A 25262-nucleotide genomic window follows, 5' to 3' on the forward strand; every position below is an offset into this window, starting at 1 on the left:
GCCTCTAGGAGCTTGCTGACCACCTCTACCTCTTGCGCCATACGCATTATTAGTACGCTGCAACAATTTAGGACAACTATACTTAAAATGACCTTCCTCTCTGCAATATGAACATTGATTGGGACCTATAGGGATACCTGGTTGATAATACCCATTCATTTGATGGTTATTCTGAAACTGTTGGGGTTGCTGATAGTTACCTTGGGTTTGCCTATAATTATTCTGTCCTCCACGCGGCGGATAAGCCTGCTGTAAAAGGACCTTCGTTTTCAATTCTTTTGTTTTCTTGGCTGTTCTATCCTTCTCGTCTTTATCTCTATTTTCGTAATACTGTGCAGTAGCCAGTATTTGCGCTGAAGAGGAAACAGCCCAAGAACTCTCTGAATCTTTTAATTTCTTACACAACTCGGGAAGTAGATTCTGCACAAATTTATCAACAAATAACCGTTGGCCACCTTCAGTACTCATGTCTTGACCACTGTGGTCGATAAACGTTTCTTCAAACCTTGTAAAGAAATCTGACACTGTCTCATCTTTCTTCTGCTTGCATGCAGATAGTTTATCCCAATTCACGCGCATCGCGGGCATTATTATTTTCATGTATGTAATAATTCTACCAGGGAGGTCTGCTACTAGGGGCTCAGGTTTTGCACCACCAACTTGTCTAGTGTCTGCGGCAACGATATTAGCCCATGTGTCCCCTAGTTCTGCAGCATGATCCGTATTACGTATGGATCCCCATAAAGGCTGTGGAACCACATTCCCGAACAACATATCTATGTCGGCCAGATTCATGACACACGATTCTGCAGTCTGTGATAACTCCTTATAATATCCTGTAGGGTTTTTACGGGGGTCAGGCAATGTCTGTTTAAGCGCTATTACTTCAGATCGTTTCCAAGGGACATGCACCCAAACACGCTGGAAATGAGCTGGAGCAGCAGCAATGCCTCTAGCGGCATCAGCCGCAACGGCTTCCTTCCATACCGGAGGGACTTCTCTCATAGGGTATTGTCGCACTTTTCCCTTTTTCCCCACAGGGAATTCCTGTTCGAACAGTGATTGCTGACAATCATCATTCCTTAAGGACAGTAAAATCGCAACTGCTCTATCTACATCGGGACCTACAATTGTACCTGTTTCAAAATCAAATCGCACTCGACACAGCTCCTGCGGGTTTGAGTTTGAACCATGATCCTCCAATTCCTCACAGAGGAATTCACACATGTTTTCAAACACATACCTCTGTTTTGGGGCGTCCCATTGGTGAAACACGTTAACAACTGACTCCACATCATAGAGTGAAGGGAAAACAATCCACCTACGCGCCATATGATCTAATACCTCTTTCTCTTCAGGATTAGGCAGCTGACTACGCAACTGCTTACGTTGTAAACCAGGGGTCATACTAGATGACCCAAAGAGAGGCGACATTAAACTGTTAACTACATTAGCTAGCCGTTGTCACGTTGAAGGAGAAGTTGAGGCGAAAACGGGGGGAAAGACAGAGGGAAGAAAAGCGGGTGCAGATACAGGTACCTGGGTAGTATAAGGAAGAGCGCCAGGGGAGGCAGCTGATGTACTTGGCAAAGTCGCAGGAAGCGCAGGGGCAACAGGTAACAAAACTGGCGGCCCTTGAGAGGGCTGCACTGCAGGGATAGGAGCCAGTTGAGGAGGAGCCGGCGGCTGTGGGAAGGCTTGCGGCACATTAACTGGAGGCTGCACATTCACAAGCTGTGGAGGCGCTGTGGCATTTTGCGCATACGGGGGTGGCGAACTTAGCAAATGAGACATTAGGGAATCTTTCTCTTTCTCTTCCGTTTCATCTTGTGGAAGGGGTGAAAAAACCGGGTAACATCTATCGATCCCTAGTTTGCGCTGTCTATGTAACTGCTCATTCATTTGTTCCTCCTCATTATCTTTAAATTGCACAGCTGCTTGCATCATTGACATACCTTTTTCTCTCTTATTCTTTTTTGCTAGCTTAATTTCCTTCTGTTTGGCTTCCTTTCGCCAAAGGCGGAAAGAATCAAACATCGCCGGCCGGGGAGGAGCCTAGCGCGCAACCAAGATGGCCGCGTAGGTGCGAGGCTCCCGAGGACCTCCGCGACCTCCTGAATTAATCCTGGCGATATCCTGTCCTTGTTGAGGGGACTGTGTCGGTAAACCCGAGCTGAGGCGCCACCCGTTTTTTGGGCTCGAATCGGACCCCGGACACCGGTGGGAGCACCGATCGAAGGTTGCGGCCTTCTCCGCGCCGGCCCCCCGGATTGGAGTAGTGGGGCGATCCGGGGACAAAGTGAACAACAGCGGCGGGCAAGGCTGGGCGACTCGCGTACCCCGCGCTTTCACTTTCGCTTTTGCGCCCTCCTTGCCCTCAAGCGAGGTAGGGCTGCGGAGCGGGGTGCGGTGGTGTGGCCTTGTCCAGGTGCCCGGCTGGCCCGCCGGCTGTGGGTCGTCCTGCGGTCCGGTGGTCGCCCTCCCCCCCCCCCCGGAACCCGTGAACTGGTTTATCGGCCCGCTCGAGGAGATTGGCACGACGGTGGGAGAGCAAGCATGTCCACCAAACAAGATGGCGACCGGGCGAAGGTGAAGACGACCCGCCGTGGCCCAGCGCACCAATCCAACAGTATGGACCGCTACACTCTCCAGAAGGGATCTCCGGAGACCTCGCGCACATCCCCGGCGGGCCCGACGGAGGCATCTGCTCAGCCGGTGGATCTGACCCTCCGGGACGTCATGGGCGCCATCGCAGAGATGAAGGCCTCGGTGGACCAGCGCTTCGACACCCTAGCGCAAAAAATAGACTCGGTCCTTGTGGATGTGAGCCTCGTGAGGGCTGACTTGTCCAAAACGAACGACCGGGTCGATTCCCTGGCCCACACTACAACGAGCCTCACGACGGATGTGGTGGCCCTCCAGAAGGAGGTGCGCCGGCTCGGCCAGGCGAGCGCCCTGATGGACCGGCGACTGGAGGATTCCGAGGGTCGGGCCCGGAGGAATAATGTTCGTATTGTGGGGGTGCCGGAGGAACGAGAGGCGGAGGCGGCAGATCTTTTTGTGGAAGAACTGATCCTTACCCATCTCCAGCCCCGGGGGCTGAGTAAGCTTTTTGCGGTGGAACGTGCTCACCGGGTCCCTGGGGGCAGACCTAAGGCCGGTGCCCCGCCACGGCCTCTCATTCCCGGATTTTTAACTTTCGGGACAGAGACGCTATCCTGCAGACCTCCAGGCAACAGGGACCGGTCAAGCTTGATAACACGGATGTGCATTTCTACCCAGACTTTACTCCGGCGGTCCAAAAGCAGAGACTGAGTTTTCTCGGTGTTAAACGTCGCTTACGGGACCTGAACCTTAAGTACTCAATGCTTTTTCCAGCTAAGCTGAGGGTGGAGGTGGATGGTCGCACGCACTTCTTTGACCCGCCCGAGGCGGCTGGGGACTGGTTGGACACTCTGCCTGGAGATCGGGGCCGAGGGGGTGGGGGGGGTGCGGTCAGCGGGGAGGGCCCGCCGGATCAGAATTGAGGGGTGAATAAATAGGCCTTGCTCTGGACAACATTCCTTTACCATTTATTGATCGTATATGTTCCCCTCCTATGGAGGTCGTTCGGGGTCTGTTGGGGGCTTCCCTCCTCCTCTGGGGGACTAGTTAGTTTTCATCTATGGGGCGACAGGCACACTGCACTTTGGGGGGGCTGTCTGGGCTCATGCAGGGGTGCAGGGAGGGGGGAGTTCTGTTGGGATGGGGGGGTGGGGGGGGTGTGTTGTTTGTTTGCACCGCAAGGCAAACCCGCTACTGTATTGTTGCTCTCAAGATGCTCTGTGGGGGACGACTGATTGCTTCTACGTACGATGGGGGGTAGGGATTTGACTGTGTTGTCATGGAATGTTAACGGCCTGGGGGATAGGATTAAGCGTGGTGTGGTCCTGCAGTACTTGAAACGTATTTCACCAGATGTTGTCTTCCTGCAGGAGACACACCTTATAGGTAACTCCTTTCATGCAATGAATCGGCGGGGCTATCGTTTGGTGGCCCATTCGGGCTTCACTTCGGGCTCGCGGGGGGTGGGTATCATGATCAAGAACTCGCTCCCGTTGGAGATTGATGAGGTGCGCCATGATGAGAGGGGACGCTACACTGTCTTGGTGGGTAGAATGGAGGGTAGAGTGTTTATTTTTATATCAGTGTACGTCCCGCCTGGGTTACAAGCTACTACATTTGCGGACCTGGGGCGCCTCCTCCTGGACCTTCCGGGTGGCCTGCTGGTGGTTGGGGGGGACTTTAATGCGGTAGCTTCTGGGTCTATGGATCGTCATCCCCCTAGGGACCTCCCCCGGGCACAGGCGTGGCTGACCGGCCTTTTAGACACACTGGGCCTGGTGGATTGCTGGCGACTAAAGCATCCCGCACAGCTGCAATACACCTTCCACTCGGGTGCCCATGGTAGCCTCTCGCGGCTTGATTACATCCTTGTCCCGGCGGCCTATGCTGGGAGGGTGGGGGAGGTGTGCCATCTGGTGCGGGGTATTTCAGATCACTCCCCATTGCTGTTACACTTCGATGTCTTCCCGAGGGGGGAGGGCAGGGTGGCTCCAATCAATGCATGGTATTTGCGCGACCCCACCATTCGGGCCGACTTGATCAAATCCTTACAGCGATATTTTGACGAGAATGTGGGGTCTGTCCCTTCGGCCATCTCCCTGTGGGAGGCTTTTAAGGTAGTTCTCAGAGGGGAGGCCCTCTCCTTTATCTCCCATGCCCGGAGGCGCGAGCGGGAGGAGGTGACTCGGGTGGAGGCCGAGATTGCGGAACTGGAGGGTGACCTGGGGAGCGGGGTAACGGATGCCAAGCTGCATGTTCTACACCTCAAGCAGGCGGCCTATAGGGCCCTCGTCACGGAGGCGGCCAGGGGCCTCAGTAGAGAGCAGCAGGGGCGATTGTATGATGTGGGTGATAAGGCTGGCAAATTGATTGCGTGGTTGGATAAGAGGGAGAGAGCGAGTCGTGTGGTTCCGTTGATTGAGAGGATGGATGGTGCGTGTGTCATGGTGCGTGTCTGGCACGCGGCTAATGCAGCTATGGGGTGGAAGGACCGTTTGACCCGGGCGTCACCGCTATATGCGTCTGAGAGGTTGGGCTCCCTGTGGACGTCGAAGGGCTTCGAGAAGTGGGACACGATCGGAATCAGCACGGTGGGAGATCTCTGGACGAGGGGGGGATTCAAAACTTTTGAGACGCTGCAGACGGAGTTTCAGCTGCAAGGCAGTGAGTACTTTCGGTACCTACAAGTCCGCCACGCGCTGGGCTCCGTCTTCCCGGATGTCGCGTCCATCCCGGAGTCTTCCCCCCTGGAGGACAGAGTGCTGGATGGCCATGTTCCAGACAGCACAATCTCCCTTATATATAAAAAACTGATCAATGACAGATCGTGCCTGCTGATTAGTCTCCGCGAGGCCTGGGTTGCCGACGGGCTGGAACTGGACGACGAGGATTGGATTTCCGCGGTGGCCTCTCCGAAGGAGGTGGCCATCCCGGCTCGCCTTCGCTTCGTCCAGCTTAAGATCCTTCACCGGGTTTACGTGACGGGGCCAAGGCTTCTACGTATGGGCTTTGCTGGTGACGGATTGTGTAAGCGTGGCTGTGGTGCTTTGGCAACTTTCATGCATATACTGTGGGAGTGCCCAAAGGTGGAGCGATTCTGGCGTGGTGTGCATGAGGTTCTGCTTGTGGTTACGCGTGTCGCGCTGTTGCCTGAAGCGAGGAGATGCTTGCTGAATGTGTGGGAACCAAATGACTATTCGGTCCCGCAGACGCGGTGGGTGACTCTGGGATACATGATAGCTAAGCGTGACATTGCCCAATTGTGGGGATCCCAGAGGCCCCCGGCGGTGTTGGCCTGGACAGAACATATGGATTGGTGTATGTTTCGTGAAAAGGTAGTGTATGTGGCGAGGGGTAAGCCTGGGGCGTGGGTGAAAATTTGGGGCCCCTGGAACGCCTACCGCGGGGGTATTTGTGAGCCGCCACTGCTACCGGCTGCCTCGCCAGCTCCGTCCCCCTAGCCGACCCCCCTCCCTCAGCCGTGGGCACGTGGTTCCCCAGTCCCTGATCTACTCCCATTCCCCTCTTCAGAGTTTTGCTGCTGGTTGGGATCCCCCACTTACGGAGCACGTGCCGTCACTTTGGATTGCGGGTTGCCTTGCGGGTGTGGTTTTTTGTGTTGTTCTGTTTTGATAAAAGGAAACCGTATCGTGGGCTTGGAGTTGTGTGGCCTGCGCTATTGATGTCTCCTGCTTTACCAATTTGCACCGCCAAGAGACTCTTACTGTATGTATGTCATATGCTTTTGTTACTCTAGCGGCCGGCCGGGTGGTTGTAGGCCCATACCTGTAACTTTTTCAAAATGCAATAAACGGTTTCAAAAAAAAACAAAAAAAAAAAAAAAAAAAAAAGTTATTTCAATCTCAAGTAACAGCCATCAGTTCCCCGCTGCCCTGCTTTTTGCGTTAATAGACAATAATAAAGTTCATTCAAACCATTCAAAAAAAAAAAAAAAAAAAAAAAAAAAAAACATCGCCGGCCGGGCTTTCTTTCTAAATAATTTAACTTCCAAATTATCTAAGATATCTGTATCGAAACTACCATTTTGGGGCCATTTTAAAACTCCGTCCTTTCTGGTGTATCGGATCCATACCTCATTATATGCAATGGGGCCCACACCATGTTTAACATAAAGCTCATAAGTCGGAGTTCCAATTGGAGGAACCGGACACGAATCCTCCAATCGGGAGTTCTTTCTACAACCCAAACAAAACCAATTACCAAATATACTAGAACCAGGCATCTTTGCTCACTAGTCTAGTTTCAAACTTCAAAGGATTATCGAATATAGATTGTGATAACTCCTGAGGCACAGCCGGGAGCTTGTTTGTGTGTCAGTACAGTTCGCTGCTATTTTTAACTTGAGTAATTTGCTTTTAAACTTATAATTTAACCCTACCTTGTCTCGTGCTTTCCTGGGCTTTTTTGTCATCTGCTGACCCTGCGCAGCCGAGGTAAACGCTGTCACGGGTGACACCCACTTGCACTAGGCCACGCCCCCCTCCCCGCCTACTTAATCGAAATTAGTACGAGCCCGCGAGTAGATTGTGATAACTCCTGAGGCACAGCCGGGAGCTTGTTTGTGTGTCAGTACAGTTCGCTGCTATTTTTAACTTGAGTAATTTGCTTTTAAACTTATAATTTAACCCTACCTTGTCTCGTGCTTTCCTGGGCTTTTTTGTCATCTGCTGACCCTGCGCAGCCGAGGTAAACGCTGTCACGGGTGACGCCCACTTGCACTAGGCCACGCCCACCTTCGCTTATAACTAATGTGTTTCCCAAGTACGCGCAGCGGACGGGTGCAGCGGGCGCAGGCAGGCAAGGGCCCGTCTGGGCCCATCCGGGCCCAGCTGGCCTCAGGCCCAGCCACTATGCCCACTGCCACTGCTGGCCTATTTACCTATCCGAGAGACAAGCTCCTTGCACTGAACCACGCGAAAGACTCTAAATGCAACTACATTTATTCAGGAGAAAAATCTTTTATTAACTGTCACCTCTGTAATCCGGCACCCTTTGTCACTAAACATCACGGCCTTCAGCTCGGCCTTCTTAACTGTAGGTCCCTCCCTAAACACTCCCACGAAATTAATCTTCTGGTTCACAACCATGCCATTGATATTCTGTTCCTTATGGAAACATGGCTTACCCCCTGCTCTGACCCTGACATTATCAACGCTCTACCACCTGGCTACCGAATACATTCCCAGAATAGACCCCTTGGTAGAGGAGGCGGCCTGGCAATCATCTACAAGGAGCAATTCTCCTGCAGAACCGATGATGGGATTATAGACGACTGCGAAAGCTGCCATTTTGTTCTTCAAATATCCCCCGCAACTTCACTTTCTGGTCTACTGATATATCGCCCGCCGGGAGCCCCAGCCAAATTCCCTAAATCTCTTGTGGATACAGTCACCCACATGGCAACCACCACTTCTAACTTTTTAATCCTGGGGGACTTGAATCTCCACATACTAGACCCCAAGGACATAACTGCTTCCGAACTCCTTCTGGACCTCAGGGCCTATGGCATCCGACTAGTGAATTTAGAGCCCACCCATAACAAGGGACACCTCTTGGATCCCATTTTCACCAACATTTCCGACCTCAAAACCCTCATTCCTCTTCCCTTACCTTGGACAGACCACTTCTTTATACCCATTCACTGGCAACTTTTTGTTCCATCTACCCTGCCACCAAAAATCCGGGTCACCGATCGTCGCTGGCATAAACTCTCGACAGAAGAATGGGCCGCCACACTCAGGGTTACTCTTCCTCTCCCGTCCTCAGACCCAGTTACTGCAGATAATCAGTTCAATACCTGGCTCACCCACTCTCTGGATGATCTCCTTCCCAGAACCACCAGCTTAAAACGAGCCAAAAGAGTGAGCCCGGCTCCTTGGTACACTCCTGATCTTAACCTCCTACGTAAGGAGTGCAAAAGAACAGAACGCTTATGGAGAAAGGATAAATCCATAAGTAATAAAGCCGCGTTCTGTACCTCTTTAAAAAACTACAAACTCGCCATTCACAACACCAAAAGCACATTCTTTGATGAAAGGATAAAACACTCCTCTTGCTCCGCCAGGGAAACTTTTATCATTCTTAAAGAACTACTTAAAGTCCCAGAGCAGAGACCAGAGAAATTTCCAGACGCCAAAACCTCTGAAGATAAGTGCCTTAATTTGGCGAAATTCTTTGGTGAGAAAATTCAGAAAATTCTCGCCTCTATTCCTGTTGTCGACCTCAGTCTCATTGATGAGGGCTGCACTAATTTCGACCTAGCTGCTACCCACCTTAACTCTCTCGGCCCGGTAACTACTGAAGAGGTTCTAAAGACGCTAGCGACTATCAAAAGCGGCTCCCCTAGCGACCCGGTGCCCTTACGCATCTTAAAAAAAGTGGCCCCTACGATCGCCTCTCTGTTAACAGACCTCATTAATTCATCACTGCTCCAGGGTACAGTCCCCCCCAGTTGGAAAGCGGCTGTCGTAAAGGCGCTCCTTAAAAAACCCTCACTTGATCCTCTGGATATGGCCAACTATAGGCCAATCTCCCTCCTCCCTGGAATCAGAAAAATCACTGAAAAGCTAGTCAACAAAAAGCTTTCGCAGTTTCTCGAGTCTAATAATTTGCTCAGAAACTCGCAAACTGGATTCCGCCCTGGTCAGGGCATGGACATCGCCCTGCTTTTGGCAGTGGAGGAGGCCAGAGTCATCTTGGACGCAGGAGGATCAGTGGCAGTGATCCTCTTGGACCTCAGTGCGGCCTTCGACACTGTTAACCATCATGTCTTAATCCAGCGACTCAAAAACATTGGGGTGGATGGCACTGCCCTGGCCTGGTTTGTATCATTCCTAAACCAGCGTTCTTTCCAGGTCTGGGAGAACGACTCCCGTTCACTGGCTACTCCCCTTCAGTGTGGAGTGCCCCAGGGCTCGTCACTGAGCCCGACACTATTTAATGTCTACATGTCCCCACTGGAGGCAGTGGTCATCCCGTTTGGTATAAATATCATTAGCTACGCAGATGACACACAATTAGTGGTGTCTCTATCTCATCCCAACCAGGATTCATCTAACCTTCACAGTTGCCTATCAGAAATTCAAGGATGGATGAACCGTTCGTCGTTGAAACTCAACGGATCAAAAACAGATATCCTACTCCTTGGCCATAAGGGCCTCTCCCTTCCCCCCAACATCTGGCCTCCCTGTTTGGGTGAACCTCCAGTTCCCAAAACCGAGATAAAGAGCCTGGGATTCTGGATAGAAAAAGATCTGTCCTTTAAGACCCAAGCCAAAAAAATCGCCGGGACTTGCTTCGGGCTTCTTAAATCTATCAGGAAAATCCTGCCTCTGCTACCTCCTGCCTCCCAGAAATTGGTCACCAAGGCCTCATTCTCTCCAGGCTGGACTATAGCAATGCCATCTATCTGGGGGCCCCCGAAGCAACCTTTGACAAACTACAAAGGATCCAAAATGCCGCGGCATGGATTCTCACCAATACTCCGGCCAGATCATCGGCAAAATCAGCCCTGAAGCACCTTCATTGGCTCCCAGTGAGAGAGCGAGTCAAATTTAAGGCTCTTTGCCTGTCCCACAAACTCTTGCAGGACAAAGGCCCCCCTATTCTTAAAAAATTCATTAGGCCCTACAAAGCTTCACGCTCCCTTCGCTCTGACAACGAACACCTTATAACCCCTTTAGAGTGAAGAGGGCACGCACTGGCGGAAGGCGTTTTTTGGTAAACGCAGCCCGTCTGTGGAATGCCCTCCCCCGTAATCTTAGGGTTGAACCAGACTACCTCCGTTTCAGAAAACTTCTAAAAACTCATTTGTTTCCTTAACTTCTCTCCTACTTCAACCTCTTGATTGTCATGATCTTAGCGCTGGGATGCTTACGGGTTACTACGCGCTTTACAAAACCTCAACAAAAAAAAATACGATAGTCTCGTGAATACACGAGTCCTCTGGCTTTGGCACTTGCAAGTTCCAAATCAAAGCGATCCCGAAGGATACCAAATTCCCGAAGGATACCAAACAAACTGGGAGACGCTCCACTTATACTTAACTGAATATCGATGATCGATGGCGTCACCAGAAGACTCTCTCGATTGTTTCACTCTACCAAATTGTCAAGGGTCCAAAACAGGGCGATTAATCAGGGCAGCAGTCCTTCGTAGCCGTCGGGACGCGGAGAACCTCGCAGAAAAGACTTTTGGACCACGTCGACATGCAGGGGTCGATGAAGTGGCGGCCTTCCTCCAGAATTTCCACACGAAGCTCCTCACGAACCTCTGGCTTGGACCGGTACCGCTGAAATCGCCCCGAGTTGGGCGCCAACTGAAGTACTGGGTTTTTAAAACCCAGCGGTGCAGGGGAACACACCCTAAGACTTCGGGTTCTTCCTGTTTCAGACCCACAGAAACACAGAGTCTTCTAGGTGAAGTCAAAGATCTTGTTTATTGGCTGCAGACCAATTACAGGTATCCGAGAAGTACAACACAATGTATGTTCTCAGGAGACTGCTTAAACTTACAGAAACGGCCTTCTCCTTATATACAAAATATCATGCTTCAGGCACACATTCCTCGTTTTACGATACGGTCATTCATGTGTATTCATTACAAACGAAAAGGCAGAGTCATGATGACCATCCCACATTCCAGTTCGGCCAGCCCACAATTATTTACCCAGCGAGGCTCAGATCCCTCGTCAGATATCAGCAGACCCCAATAAACAAGGTCACCTCCTGTTGGTAAAACAAGCCATAAAGTAGGAAGAGTCAGGTGTGAAAGAGATTAGCCGGAGGCTTGTGTGGATGAAAAGGCTTTATGGTGCGTCAAACCCTGATGCTAATCACAGGTGGCCGTAGGACGGGGAGCTCGTGGGACCGGACTGACCTGGGGCGGTGGAGCCAAGTCGCACAGGTCAGCATAATAAATTAATATAACATAACATAACATAACATAACATAACATAACAGAGAAGTCAAAGGAAGGCACATGTGTTCGTAAGGCCTGTGCTCGTCCTTAATGTGTAGCCTATGTGAGGGCAACCATAAGATGGCCACCGCTCTAAGATGGAACCCACAAAGTCAATGTGAAATATCGTATACAAAGTGCGTTTATCAAAGAAATGTTATGCAAAGCACTTGTACATACCGCATTGGTCATTCGCGGTTTGCTAATACCGGAATAGACAGGGGTAGGGCCTTGCCGCCTACGCGGTCCCAAATTTTAAAGTACCACACTCACTATGATGATTATGTCTTGAGGAGGGTCCTGTCAGTCTGGAACAGAGGCCCGACGCGTAAATTGCACCATTCTCATTGTTTGCTCAGACCCAAAATGCCATGGCAGGACTTCATACCCAGATCTGAATGTGGGTGAAAAATATATTTATTTCGAAAATTGAACGTTGTTTTCAATAGAACACAGTAGCTACCTCAATGTACTAATAATATCAAATTCTGCTATTTGTGATGTTGCAGAATTCTTCATGACAGTCTGGACTGTGAAAGAGAACCTGGCTGTATAAAAAAATGGCTTCCATGCTTAATTTGTGTGATCTTAGGCAAATATTCATCAAAACTTTATCTTCATACTCAAGAATGGAAGCACTTTCAAATGCATGCGTTCAGAATACCAGCCGTACAAAAACCTGTTGTTTTTTAATTAATAGACTACAATGTTCTATAATATTCTGTCCACATACAGTGTTCACATGACAACTGTCTTGTCTCTTGGTTCACTAATGGCACGCACTCAGTGTGGTACATCATAGAATGTCAAGACTGATGGCGCGGGCAAATCGAGCATGAGGGTTCAGTTTTCTACTTATACATTTCTGACAAACACAATCAGTGAGATTCTAGCTCCGTGGCAGGGCATGAAACAGGCTTCTGTGTCTGTAGGCAAGTCAAAGGGGGTCCATTTTTGATCAGTAAATAAATATTTTCAAAACATGTGCCCCTTTATTCCATAGGCGCATGCATTTATGATGATGCCCGCGCTTGCACACATCCTCATAAATCTGTGAGCCTAGGAAATGGTCCAGTCATCATCATGGCTGTTTGTTTTTCCTCTTATATTCACAATGCTACACAACATCAGCCAAAAGCTTTTTGCTAATGATGCACAGCATGGGCAAAAAGCACTGGCAAAACCAATAGGTCAGAAAAGCAAGATCCTTCTCTGATCAGGCAGTAAATAAAAAGAAAATGGCACTGAAGTCATTCTGCTCGTGCAGCTTTCTGATAAATGTACATGATCATCAAGCATGCATGTTTAAGTGGTGTGACATGCAATTGCGTCATCACTTTTAGGTCTGGCCTTAGCCAAGACCTTTTGATTTTACTAAAATAATATGTATAATATTACTTAATGGGGCTTTCCGCCACCTCTATTCACCCATTGGTCTGTTGCTGTGTCATTCCAATTTTGCTTCCACCCACAACACCATACAGCATGGGGAAGTGGGTCAGCATCATTACTTATAATCCTCTGGTTAAAGTCACTTTGAGTAGCTGCAGTGCATTTTTCTCTTTCACAAGGTGCACATCCACACTCAAGGAGTTTCCTTTAGTACCAGTGTTGCCAGATGTGATCGTAGGACACATTTGAAGTGAGCCCCTGGCATATTTCAGCTTTATCAGTTTCTATCTCCTTCCAACGCTGTTGTAAATTCTGTTTGAAGTGGACTGCGGCTATTTCATGGCATTTCTGGACTCTCTTTCACCAGTGGTTATTTGATCAACTTTGCCCAGGGGAAAAACACATTTTATGGTGTTTAATTTGCATGCAGTTTTATTGAAATATAGGTGGGGTGTGTAACTTGGTTTTTAATATCCAATATTTTCTTTCCTTTCTTTTTGCCTTATTTTCTCTTACCTTTCATTTTTTTCTTTCTGTTCATTTTTTCCTTTACTATATCCATCAATCATCTTTCTCGAGCAGTCAGTTACACATGATTTCTAATGTTTTTCATTTATTTCTTTATTGGTAACATGGATGGTAGATTTGCATTACCTTTATGTAAGCTTGTACTTTCCCAAAGCTCAAATCCTTGTTCTTAGTGTACATCTTTTCTTGGCTTCTAGGTCTAGAGGGCCAGCCAGTGTAGCACCAGCTGTGCGTTCACAACTTGGCATGAAACAGATTCACTACGAAGCGTAGAGGCAGCCACAACCCTTGATTCTCGAAGAGTTTGGAAAAATGTAGGAGGAAACCTGTATCATTCAAGATTTAGTGTAATTTCCTATCTGTGAAAAGTCTGTTGCTATAAATAGCTCAACATTTATGGACAGTGAGTTTTAAACTGAATTAAGTAGAGTCTCATACTTGATCCCTTTGTCCAGTTGACAGGCAAATATGTCCCAACAAAGTCTATTCAGCTTTGGATTCAAAAAAAGTAAAGACAGTGATAAAGATAGCCAAGGAGAAGGAAACCAAAAAAAAAACAACTGAGGTTGGGCCGTGTACCACTTCACAGAATCCTAACATAACTAAGAACAAAAAGTATGACGCTGAAAAAAGAACACTAGTTTTTCAGTCACACTGGGTGGAATCCTGGCCATCGCTAGCCATGAAGGAAAGTCCGGAGGGGGAAGGACCAAAAATGTACTGCACTATTTGCCAAAAATATCCTACTATAGCAGTCAGGTATTCGGGTTCCGGTAGGAATGCATTCTTAAGTGGATGTGACCAGTTGCGCATTGAACCAATCAGAGCTCATGAAACGAGTAAGGCACATATGACATGTGTTTCATGGCACCGCCAGGAAATGAAAGAAACCGCTTTGCAATGTCAGACTCCTACAGCGAGTACCTCAAATTCCAGTGTCCCTACAGAGCAGCCCCTCATCATGCACGCACTGCAAAAACTGAAGGAAACAGAAAGAAACTGACCATCTTGTTAAACAATGCTTACCTAATTGCAAAACAAGGTAAGCCACTCTCAGATAAGGACACCCTATGTAGGGCTATGAAGAAAGCAGGTGTGGATATAGGAGAAAATTATGCAAACCGCGAAAAAGCCTCAGAGTTCATTAGATGGGAGGCGGATATACTTCGACAGGACATCAAAAAAATAGTTTCAAATTCTCGCTTCATCTGCATTATTGCTGACAGAAGCACAGATAGTGCCATCACTGAACAGGAAACTGTGCTTGTCAGAGTAGTCAATGGTGGAAAACCCTACACTCTATTTGCAGATCTTGTTCCACTTGAACTTGCACATGCTCTAGGAGTTCTGCACTGTATAGTTAAAGGAATCAAAAGGTTATCTTTGGATTTAGTAGATATAAGGTCTGCAGAACATCCAGGTCCATCACTAATAGCTGTCAATTTCGATGGTGCTGCAGTTATGATGGGATCTAAGGGAGGGGTTGCAGCACTCCTAAAGAAAGACATTCCTTTTCTTCTGCCGTTCCATTGTGTAGCTCACAAGCTTCAGCTTGGGATTCTAGATGCTGTAAAATCCCATCCCTCTATTTGTCAGTTTGAGCAAACTTTGAAATGGATTTTCAATTTCTATTGGTATAGTCCTAAGAGGCGAAGAGATGCCAAAGAAATCTCAAGCATAATTGATGAAAACTTTGCACATTTCACTGATATTAAACAGGTTAGATGGGTATCTAGCAAAAACAGGGCTTTGGCAGTCATGCAACAAAACCTGCCGACAGTGGTTCTACACTTGGGACAGGTTGCAGCTGGTAGTGATGATTCTGCTGCTAAGGCAAAAAAGTACCTCTCAGTTGTTACTAGTTTTACATTTATAGAAAACCTTTACAGTCTGAGAGATGTTCCAAAGCCAGTGTCTCAGCTTTCAGAATTCTTTCAGTCTAATGAACTGCTTTTATTGCATGTTCCACCTGCTGTAGGGAGGTGTGCGTTGACCCTAGTAGGCCTAAAGAGTGAGCTGGGTGAATGTATGCAGCAGTTTAAAAAACTGTACCACCCTGAAGAAAAGAAGTTTGGACACATTTCTACTGATGGCTGGGAAATAAATTTATCAGGACACTGCCCACCAACAGCAACAATCCAAAGTGACAGTGAACTCATTGACAGTATGATTAAGTACATTGATAAGAGGTTTGAAAATTTTAATTGCATGCCGGTTCAAGGTTTTCAGGCATTTGATTATACACTGTGGCCAGAAAGTAGAGAGGAGCTCTATACATATGGGCTCTCTGATATTGAGGCAATTGTACAACATTTTGAGGTACTTTTCACCACAGATGAGAGGTTGGCAATTGTAGAGGAGTTTTGTGGACTGAAAAGCTTTCAGACCACAGGTATTCCTGTATTCCACCCTGCTAGCAACAAAACCTTACTCGTTGACTAATATATTAAAGCTTGTGGAGATGATGTTCACATTCAGTGTATCTACAGCCCAAGCTGAACGTGTGTTTTCTGCCATGAATATCATTAAGAACCCACTAAGAACACTGTTAAATCAAGATGTTCTCTAAGACCTAATGCTTCTTAAGGTAGAAGGATCCAACTTTGAGGATTATGACCCCAGCAGAGCTATTGATCTCTGGCTTACAACAGGAGGCACAAAGCATGTGTGCGGACATAAAAGGCCACATCTATCATAACTGTTGAAGTATTGCTAATATGAGTTTTAGAGCATCCTGCAATGCAAGATCGTTTATTGTTGTATTTCTATACAATTTCTATATGTTTGGATAAAAGGGATAATATCGATTGTCAAGTTTTCCTTTAGCATTATTGTTGCACAGCATTTAATGGTTTACTGATTTTAATAAAGCAAAAATATATTAATGTTTCTCTGTCAGCCGGAGCCCTTATGTTTGATGTGGAACGGGGGTAGGTGGGACAAGTGGATTTTACAGGACATGTAGATCTCAGTGGCATTTTGTCCCTTGGACAACTAGATTATTTGGAAAATTCCACACCCCTAATTAAGTATTTAGGAGTTTGGTTCTTGTCCAATATTTCTGATACACTTGTTTAAAATTTCACCATCCTAAAATCCAAAATCCAAAAGTTATTATCTTCTTGGTCTCCACTTTATATATCTTGGTGGGGTAGATTAGATACTATCAAAATGATGATTGTCCCTCATGTCCTTTTTTTACTTTCCATGTTGCCCTTTAAAATTTCTAATTAATATTTTCCCCCATTAACTCCATATGTATTAAGTTCCTTAACAAACATGCTCGTATTGCCATATCGAAGCTAATTAGACCAAAAACTGAAGGTGATGTAAGATTTCCTGATTTTAGGTTGCATCATACTGCCTTTTTAATCCGTCAATTGTTTGCTATTTCTAAAGATTATTATGAGGCTCCTATACCTAAATGGATTGTTTTTGAACGTTCTTTGTTAAATGAATTTTCTTTTAGAAATGTTGTTTCCATGTCTAATTGTACCTTCATATAAAAAAAAACCTATTCTCAAATATTCTCACTATTTGCTACGCACCCTTTTTAACCTAAGTTCTGACTCTCATCAATCCTTTCTTGCATCCTCTATTTGGTGCAACAAATTCATTAAATTTTGCCACAAATCATTCTACTTCAAACATTGGAAGGAAAAGGGTATTTTCTTTGTCCATCATTTGACTTCCCATAATTCTATTTTATCCTTCCAACAATTACAGGAGAAGTATGGCTTATCTGATTCCTGTCTCCAACAATTTAATCAATTAATTCCTATACTCTGGAATTATTTATTAAACAATAATTTTACACCTGATATTTCACCATTTATTCCTCTGACACCTCTCTATAATCTTTCTTTTGATTCTACACCTAAAGCCTCATCTATTTATAAGTCTCTCTCTTCCCCCTTACTATAAGAAATAAATCACCTACTGAACTATTATGGGAAAGTGATTTATCTCAATCTTTGTCTAGCTAACAATGGGACTCATTATGGAGTAAATTATTTAAAACCTCTGAGGCTGCTAATGTAACTCAATCTTTATTTTTTATCTACAGTAGAGCTGTAATTACCCCTTCTTTTTTACATAAAATTGACTCATCTGTCCCCCCTCCTGTTGGTCATGTCTTAAATCTGACGGTACTTTGAGTCACCTTCTCTTTCATTGCTCTAAAGTTAATCTATGGACAAAATGTTTATTGATTTTCTCATGTACTATTCCATTTTCTGTTCAGAATGTTTTTCTTGGTACCTTGTCTGCTGACTTTGATAGTTTATATCCAAAACCTGTTTTATTTGATTTATTTATTGCTCTTGTTTTTAAAATTATTTTATTATGTTGGAAAGACAGTGCTAAGTTATCTACTATGACTTGGTGGAACCTTATCTGTGATGAACATAGAATATCTACTCTTTCCTCTTCTTCTTTGTCTCGGAAAATCAAATCTGATCTACTCTGGCTCCCCTTCAATACCTTTCTTTCTTCACACTCTTCATTTTCCTAGTAACTGATTATGTTTTCTTCTTTCTTTTGTTCCCGCTCTTTCTTCCCTTCTTATTTGCTTGTGTTTCTTTATTTTTCTCCTTTCCTTATTTATATATAAAAAAAGTTGAAATATGTTATATAAATTGCATAGTTGTGCTTCTTTCATGTTCATTCTATTTATTACTATACCTAGATCTAATATTCCAATGTTGTTAAGAATTTTCTTGTTCATTTCTTTCCGCTAAGGATATATATTGTTAGTAAGGTACAAAGGTACATTTTCCTTATATCTTTGTAATCCTTACTATTCTCAATCTTCCATAAAATTACTAAACTTTAAAAAAACGTACATAACGATGTCCAATTACTAAAGGAAAATCTAGGATCCAAGTCCATCTTATTGGCATACGACAAGGGTGGGCCAGGTAGCCATCGGCCATTGTTAGCGGGACATCAGGGCCAAACAGAGACGTTAGTGGCAGCAGTGCAAACCAAGGGAGGACCATGGGAGTCTATCATGACCCAAAAAGTTTGTATGGGGATAAACCTAATAGGACTGCCGCCCCCAATTTTCTTGTCTCGAAACAGGCACAGGTCCCTCTAGCAAGCATCCCACCTCCTCAGGCCAATAGGCTTTCTTTTCCCCATGGCAGTGGCATCACCCCAGAGCAGAAGCAGATAATATACTTGACCAACGTACCGAAGTTTGCACCCAGACCACATACAGAGGATGAGGCGTCCCTGATAAATAAATCCATTCATTGGATTTGGCAAGTGAGGGGATGCCGATCCTTAATAAGGGATGATATGGTTGGGGCTAGAAGGCACACTATCTTGGGGAATGATACGGATGCCATTGCCCTTACCCTAACACATCACGACCTGGTCGAGAATTTGGTAGCTTATGACAACATCTCTTCAAAACTAATATCCGTCTCAAATATAACCCCCCGGGTGGGACCAGCTAATCCATCCTTAAACATCTTGCTGTTCCGCAACCTACCATGTCCACGCTTAGTGAAATAGATTGGTGGTTACCCCCGCCCCTGGCCATAGCACGCAGGTAGTTGCGATAGACCACACCAGTGAGCATATCATCCCAGTTACAACAGGGAATCTCCCAACTGAGACAAGACCCCCCGGTAGTGTCCGAAGGCAGCCCAATCATGTATTCGGACATACATTCCTTAGTGCTGCCCCGACTACTAACATACTTCCAACATCACACACTATTTCAATATTATCCTGGAATATTGTGGGGCTGAGGAACAGGGGTGTTGCTCCCAACTGCAACAAATTTATAGAAAATTTTGATATCTGTGGCTTCCAGGACACCTGGTCTATGGAGCCACTTTTCCATCTTGGCTACCTAAATTACTATATCTCAGCAATACAGGGTGTTAGGGGCCGTCCACCTGGGGGGCCTTACAATTTGGGTAAGACAGGACATAGGGTCCAGATCCGGACATTACCTTCAGATGTAGTGATATCCTTGCAATCAGGGTGGCGCTTGGGTCATATGGAATAAGTGTCATCCTAAATGTATACGCTAGAGGTCTTAGTGGGAGGCGGAGATCCGAAACAATCAACGCCTTAGGTGGGTTTCTAGATACCCTCCCAAGGGAAGCTGCAGTTGTCGTAGCCGCGGATCTAAACACAACATTGGAACCCCTCGACAGTGACTATAGTGACCTAGCAAGGGAGGAGGATGAGTACTGGGGTGTCCCACTTCTGGAATTACACCCAATTAAACGTTGGACTGAAGCTGCCATTCAACTAAAAGCTCACAGTTTAGAACATGGTTTAAGAGCAGCCAATGGTCGATCCATCTCCGACAGACAAGTGCCAAACACCTTTAATAAAGGTTACCACTCTAGTCGCATTGAGTACCTCCTAGTTATTTGAATCTTTGGCACACCCTTGAGGACATGGCCGTACAGGCATATATAGAGAGTGATCATGATCCACTTTGTTCAAGGTTCATATTTAGGGACCTAAGGGCACTTGCACAACCTGATACTCCATCTATCACTAGTGATCTTTCGCTCTTAAACCAATATGCTCAGAGTCAAATGGCCCATGATTCTAGAATGCCTGGAAACATTATCCTCCATAAGTAGCAAGTTGGAAAGCACTGTTAGAGTGATGGAGACATGCCTTGCTAACCTTGAACCGGCCAAAGAATTCACACAGTTGCACAACTTACAGTTCTTAAAAATACGCAGGTATTTCCAAAAACCGAGTAAGGCTAGTGCAAACGATATTAAGCCCAAACATCACTGGTACAACTGTGAATGCCCTTTGTGAAGCAATTAAGTTGGAAGCCGTGGCTAGAGTGCAAACCACTAGGTCCATCTATAGAAATGCTATTCATCGTGCCAAAAAAGCTTGGGATGAGGATGGATTGCAGGAATTAAAACATGCTTGTGATAGTAACCACTCCCAGCGGTTCTGGAACGTGATTAAATGGGGTAGGGGAGGAGTAGTACATTCCCCGTAAAACCACGTCGACCCTGATGTGTGGGTTAGCCACTTAGCCACTCAATACGCTTGTGACGAAGCTGAGGAAAGTTTACCATTCCCAATCCACCCTTACCCTGATGGCAGCGTATTTGATTAGGCAGATGTTAGTGAAGCACTCAGAGAGCCTCTTTGATAGACTGTGTTCCTGTTCCTACCGATATCTTTCTGCACAATAGATTTAAATGAGCCAATTACATACTATTATTCGCTAATGCCATAGTTCAAGGAGCACCCATCACGGCTACTTGGCAGGGGCGGAGATAATCCCCATATTCAAAAAAGGAGACAAATCCATGCCTGGTAACTATAGGCCAATAAGCCTTATAGATTCGATACAAAAAGTGGTGGCCAGGCTTGTTCTGGCCAATGTCCAGGGCTGGATCAATGAAAATACCATTCTTACCCGCTTCCAGGCAGGTTTCAGGGCCCATATTAGCACAATTGACCAGGTCTTCTGTTTTGTCCTTATATATTGGCGGACAATAGTTCATGGCAAGGGTAGCATGTATACGGCCTTTGTCGACCTCAAATCTGCTTTCGTCCTGGTCTCACAGAATAAACTGTGGGAGTTCCTGAAGGAAATTGGGATGTCAATCAACCTACTTTCGTTGATTGCCTGCCTCCATGAGGATAATTACACACAAATACACTGGGGGTGCTAGGAAATAAGACAGATCCCTTCCCTGTGCAAAAGGGCATCCGTCAAGGATGTGTGCTGGTTCCCACATTGTTCTCCCATTTTACACTGACGCACCTGTCCTAGCTGGAAGAAAAATCCCCATTCTAATGTTTGCGGATGACACGCTGATAATCTCTAAAACTCCGAGTGGATTACAGCGTGCACTACAACGTTATGAAGAGTGTTGTCTCCTGCGAGGTCAAGAAATGAATGCCGCCAAGACAAAGTTCATGGCCTTTAACCAGCATAGATCCTTTAAGGGGAAAATAACGATGGATGGGCTTCCCCTGGAGCAGGTTATTGCTTTTGTTTATCTGGGTATTAAACTGCAGAAGTACATGAGGTAGAAGCCACACATTGAAGTCATGGCACTAAAACATCAGCAGTTAGCTGGCACCCTGAGAAAGGAATTTAAACCTTCCCTGACAGAGGTCCTTAGCCCGGTTCTTCAAATCTATAATAGCAAAGTTGTGACTCAGTCCTCTTTGGGGCTGAGCTGTGGGGCTTAGAAAACATGTCCCAGCTAACAATTGCCAAGAGCACGTTTTTATGTGCGATCACTAGCCTTCCACAGAGTACACCCACCCTTCCCCTAAGGAATGATCTAGGCAGGAAAGCCTTGACGGATCTTGCCAGGTTACGGCCATTTCTATACTGGCGTAGAATATGGTGTATGCCGGAACTGGTTGCATATGCAGATGCCTAAGGGATATTATCAAATTGGATCAACTCCATAAAATCAGCAGGCTGCGAGATCTGAGAAGTCTTTGCAATAAAATGGGCTTATCACATCTGTGGTATTCCCCTTCCACCCCCATGTTACCGCAAAAACACAGTCTCAGGGACATTTATTGAGAAATGGTTGCACGAAGAGTTTAGGCGCCATGACTCCTTCACTTTCGGGGTCCTTTTTACAGATAAAACCATGCCCGAGCCTCAAGCCTTACTGGGATATTATTAAAAGCCTTTGGACCGAAAACTTTATTTCCAATTTAGATCAGGATCTTTGCCCCTAAAGTGCTTTACATCCAAATGGTCCTCCACCGGGATTCGTAAATGCCACACATGTGTGAAACATGCAGAAACGTATTCGCATGTGCTCTTTGCTTGCCCTGCCTATGCTGGCCCGCGTAAAGTTTGGTTGGCTCAGTTCTGTAAGAATATGGGAACTAGATCACACAGCATAGCTCTGCGAATTCTTTGTTTTGATCCATCACCCAGGTATGAAATCTCTGTGGCAAAATTCTTGAGGTGGATGTGGCATATTCGATCCCAGCTAATCATGGCCGAAAAATAAAAATGATTCGAAAAATCTTAAATTATGTAAGTGCATGTGGACATAAGGTGATTTGTGGGGCCCAATATGATTTCAAAGGCCTATGAGACTGTCTGAATTTTATGCTCCTATCTTTGTCATGTCATGTAATGTACTCTATAGTGACTGCTCTGATGTTTTTTTTGCTTTTTTGCACAAACGTTTTAACCTAGATTTTAACTTTTGTACTGCTTTTAATCTTTTATGTGTAATGCTTTTATGACTTATATAGTAGAATAAAGCTTATTTGACTGTAACTCATTCCATTGTTGGTGGATTTGAATATTGCTCTCCCTCCTAGTCAAGGTCTCCTGATGCAGGGGGAGCTTAAAACATAAATGCCCTGCAGTTGAGTGTGTTAGGTGGAAGATAAGGGTGGAGCCTAGAAAATAGGCTGCTGGTTTTCTGGCCATAAAGAGAATGATGGGCATAACTAAGAGTTTTAAATTAAATTTTCCCACATGCAGCCAGTTGAGACTCAGCTGAGCCCCTCAGGCATGTATGACATTTGGCAAGTCAGTGGCTAGTTGCACAGACATGTTTTGGACTGATTGCAGCTGTCTGATGGTCCCTATAGGCAGGCCAAAGTAACAGGTGTTTGCGTAGTCCAGTCTGGGCAAGATGGCTGAACCAACATACTGGAACTTGCAATTGTGGAGGAACGTACGGCAGAAATATTTTTCAATATTGTCATCTGCAGGAGGAAAGTGGTAACTACAGAGCTTACCTGCTCCCTAAGAGGCAAGTTTTTGTGATTACAAGTTATAGGGTATTGGGGCAGAATTATCTCATGGTAATTTGCATGCAGATTTACCATTTCCATGCAGTAAATGTGACATAGTACAGTGCAATTACAGGTTAATTCCCAGTGAAATGGGGAATTCACTGTTTCTGTGGGTGTTTTAATGCACATATTTACCACTCACACTGAGCAGGTAGTAAATTATGCAGGGAATTCTTGGTAGGTTGCAGTGTGAAAAGATTTGAGAGGGGAGTAGCGGAGGGAAGGGGAAGGTTATTTCTGGCAGGAGGGAACTCTGTATGCTCACCAGTGTTCGAAAAAAACGAAGAATGAGGCTTGGCTGCATCCAAAGCCTTATGCGATTTTACAATATAGAATTGCTGCACAGTGAATTTGCGTCGCATTCTCGCACCCCTGGAATCGCCCACCATCTTCCTTTGTACTTTGGTCTGTTTGTGTGAACACAGAAATGTGTTTTTGCTTCCTGCAACTTTTGGGTTTGTGCATATCAGTTGAATTGGAAGAGGACAACACGCACTCTGGTATCACCCACAAGCTGGTGTGTACATAAGTACTCTTTACTTCTGTAGGAAGAACCACCCCTCCTTCTGTTACCTTCACCTCCTCACAAAAAGTTGCCTCTCCCTGAAAAGGCACCTATTTGCCTCAGCTTTAATCACAAGGACGCAAGTAAACCCAATGAATTGTCAACTAATTTGTGGCCCTGCATAGTGAGGGGCACAGAACAATTAGCCCTACTTGCATCTTTTATCCACCTGGTGATGCCCTGCAGACAGAGAAGCAGAGTAGCCAAGGGTGAATAATATTAACCTTCATGCCACTGCATACCTCCCAACTCACACAATGCCACAGTGTAATACACGATATCGCTCCCATCACACGGTCTCCCGGTGAGAAGCCAGTGTCACAGGGAGGCAGGTAAAACAAGCTCGAAACCACTGTAAATTGTGGTTTTCAAGCTCATTTTCTGAAGCAAAAACAGACATCGGCACCAGACTCAGCAAGCTTTTTTGGGGGGAAGAGGTGGCTTGGGAGTGGGGTGGGATTCAAAAGTGCCTCTTAGATACTTCTCGGCATAATGCCCTGCCCTCTTCAAGGCCTTCCCCCTCCTCTTACTGTGAGATTGTTCTTCAATTTGGCTGGTATGCCACTGGCAAGCAGTAGCGGCTGCTACTGGATGGGAGTGGTGGGGCTGGGGTTTAGAGGGGGTGGAAGGAAATGAAAAAAAAAAAACTTACCTTGGCGTGCGGGTTACCCACCCACCGCCTCTCCTCCGTCATCTTCTTCCTGTCTCTGACAGCAGCAGGAAGCAGCAGGAAGCATCCGGGCTCCCAGGCTCCCCATAGCCAATCACAATGCTGCAATGCAGCATCGTGATTGATCTGAGCGCCGTGGTTCGGTGCTCAAATGGGGACTGGGAGGCATTGCATGTTCCTCACAAGGCTGTGTAAAGCAAGCCTGGTGGGGAAGATGCAAAGTGTGCAGGACTGTTTGGCCGGCCTGAGAGGCTTTAAAGAGTGCAAACCACTCCTCTCGCTGCTCTGGCCAGCCCTGCCCTGTCCCGAGAACCACTGACTTCAAAAGGACAAATAGGATGATAATAAGGATACGTCATTATGATTTTATTTTTCCTTTTGAGCAGTGGGGCAACGCTCCTCCACCTTAGCGGAGGAGTCACAACTGCTGCCAAGAGTCACGAGTTTCGCCGATTTATGTGCCTAAACTGTTCTTTAAGGGTATGGAAACTGCACCTTAGAGACGAAGCCCCTTTTATGGAATACTGGGACGTAAAAATCACCCCGGTGAAAATCTTCGATTGCGCTGTGGTCATTTTACCACTAAATCCTGAGTTTCTAAAGTTGGAATGAAGAATAATGTTTGAAATCAGTGAAAACCGCTCCTAAATTAAGTTGTTTCCCTTCTTCCGGCCTCTTTAAATTTTATCCAGGTTTACCAGGGAAATGTGCACCAGGAAAAGTTGTGGG

The sequence above is a fragment of the Triturus cristatus genome, chromosome 1_2 (assembly GCF_964204655.1).
Source record: "Triturus cristatus chromosome 1_2, aTriCri1.1, whole genome shotgun sequence".
Lineage (NCBI taxonomy): Eukaryota > Metazoa > Chordata > Amphibia > Caudata > Salamandridae > Triturus > Triturus cristatus.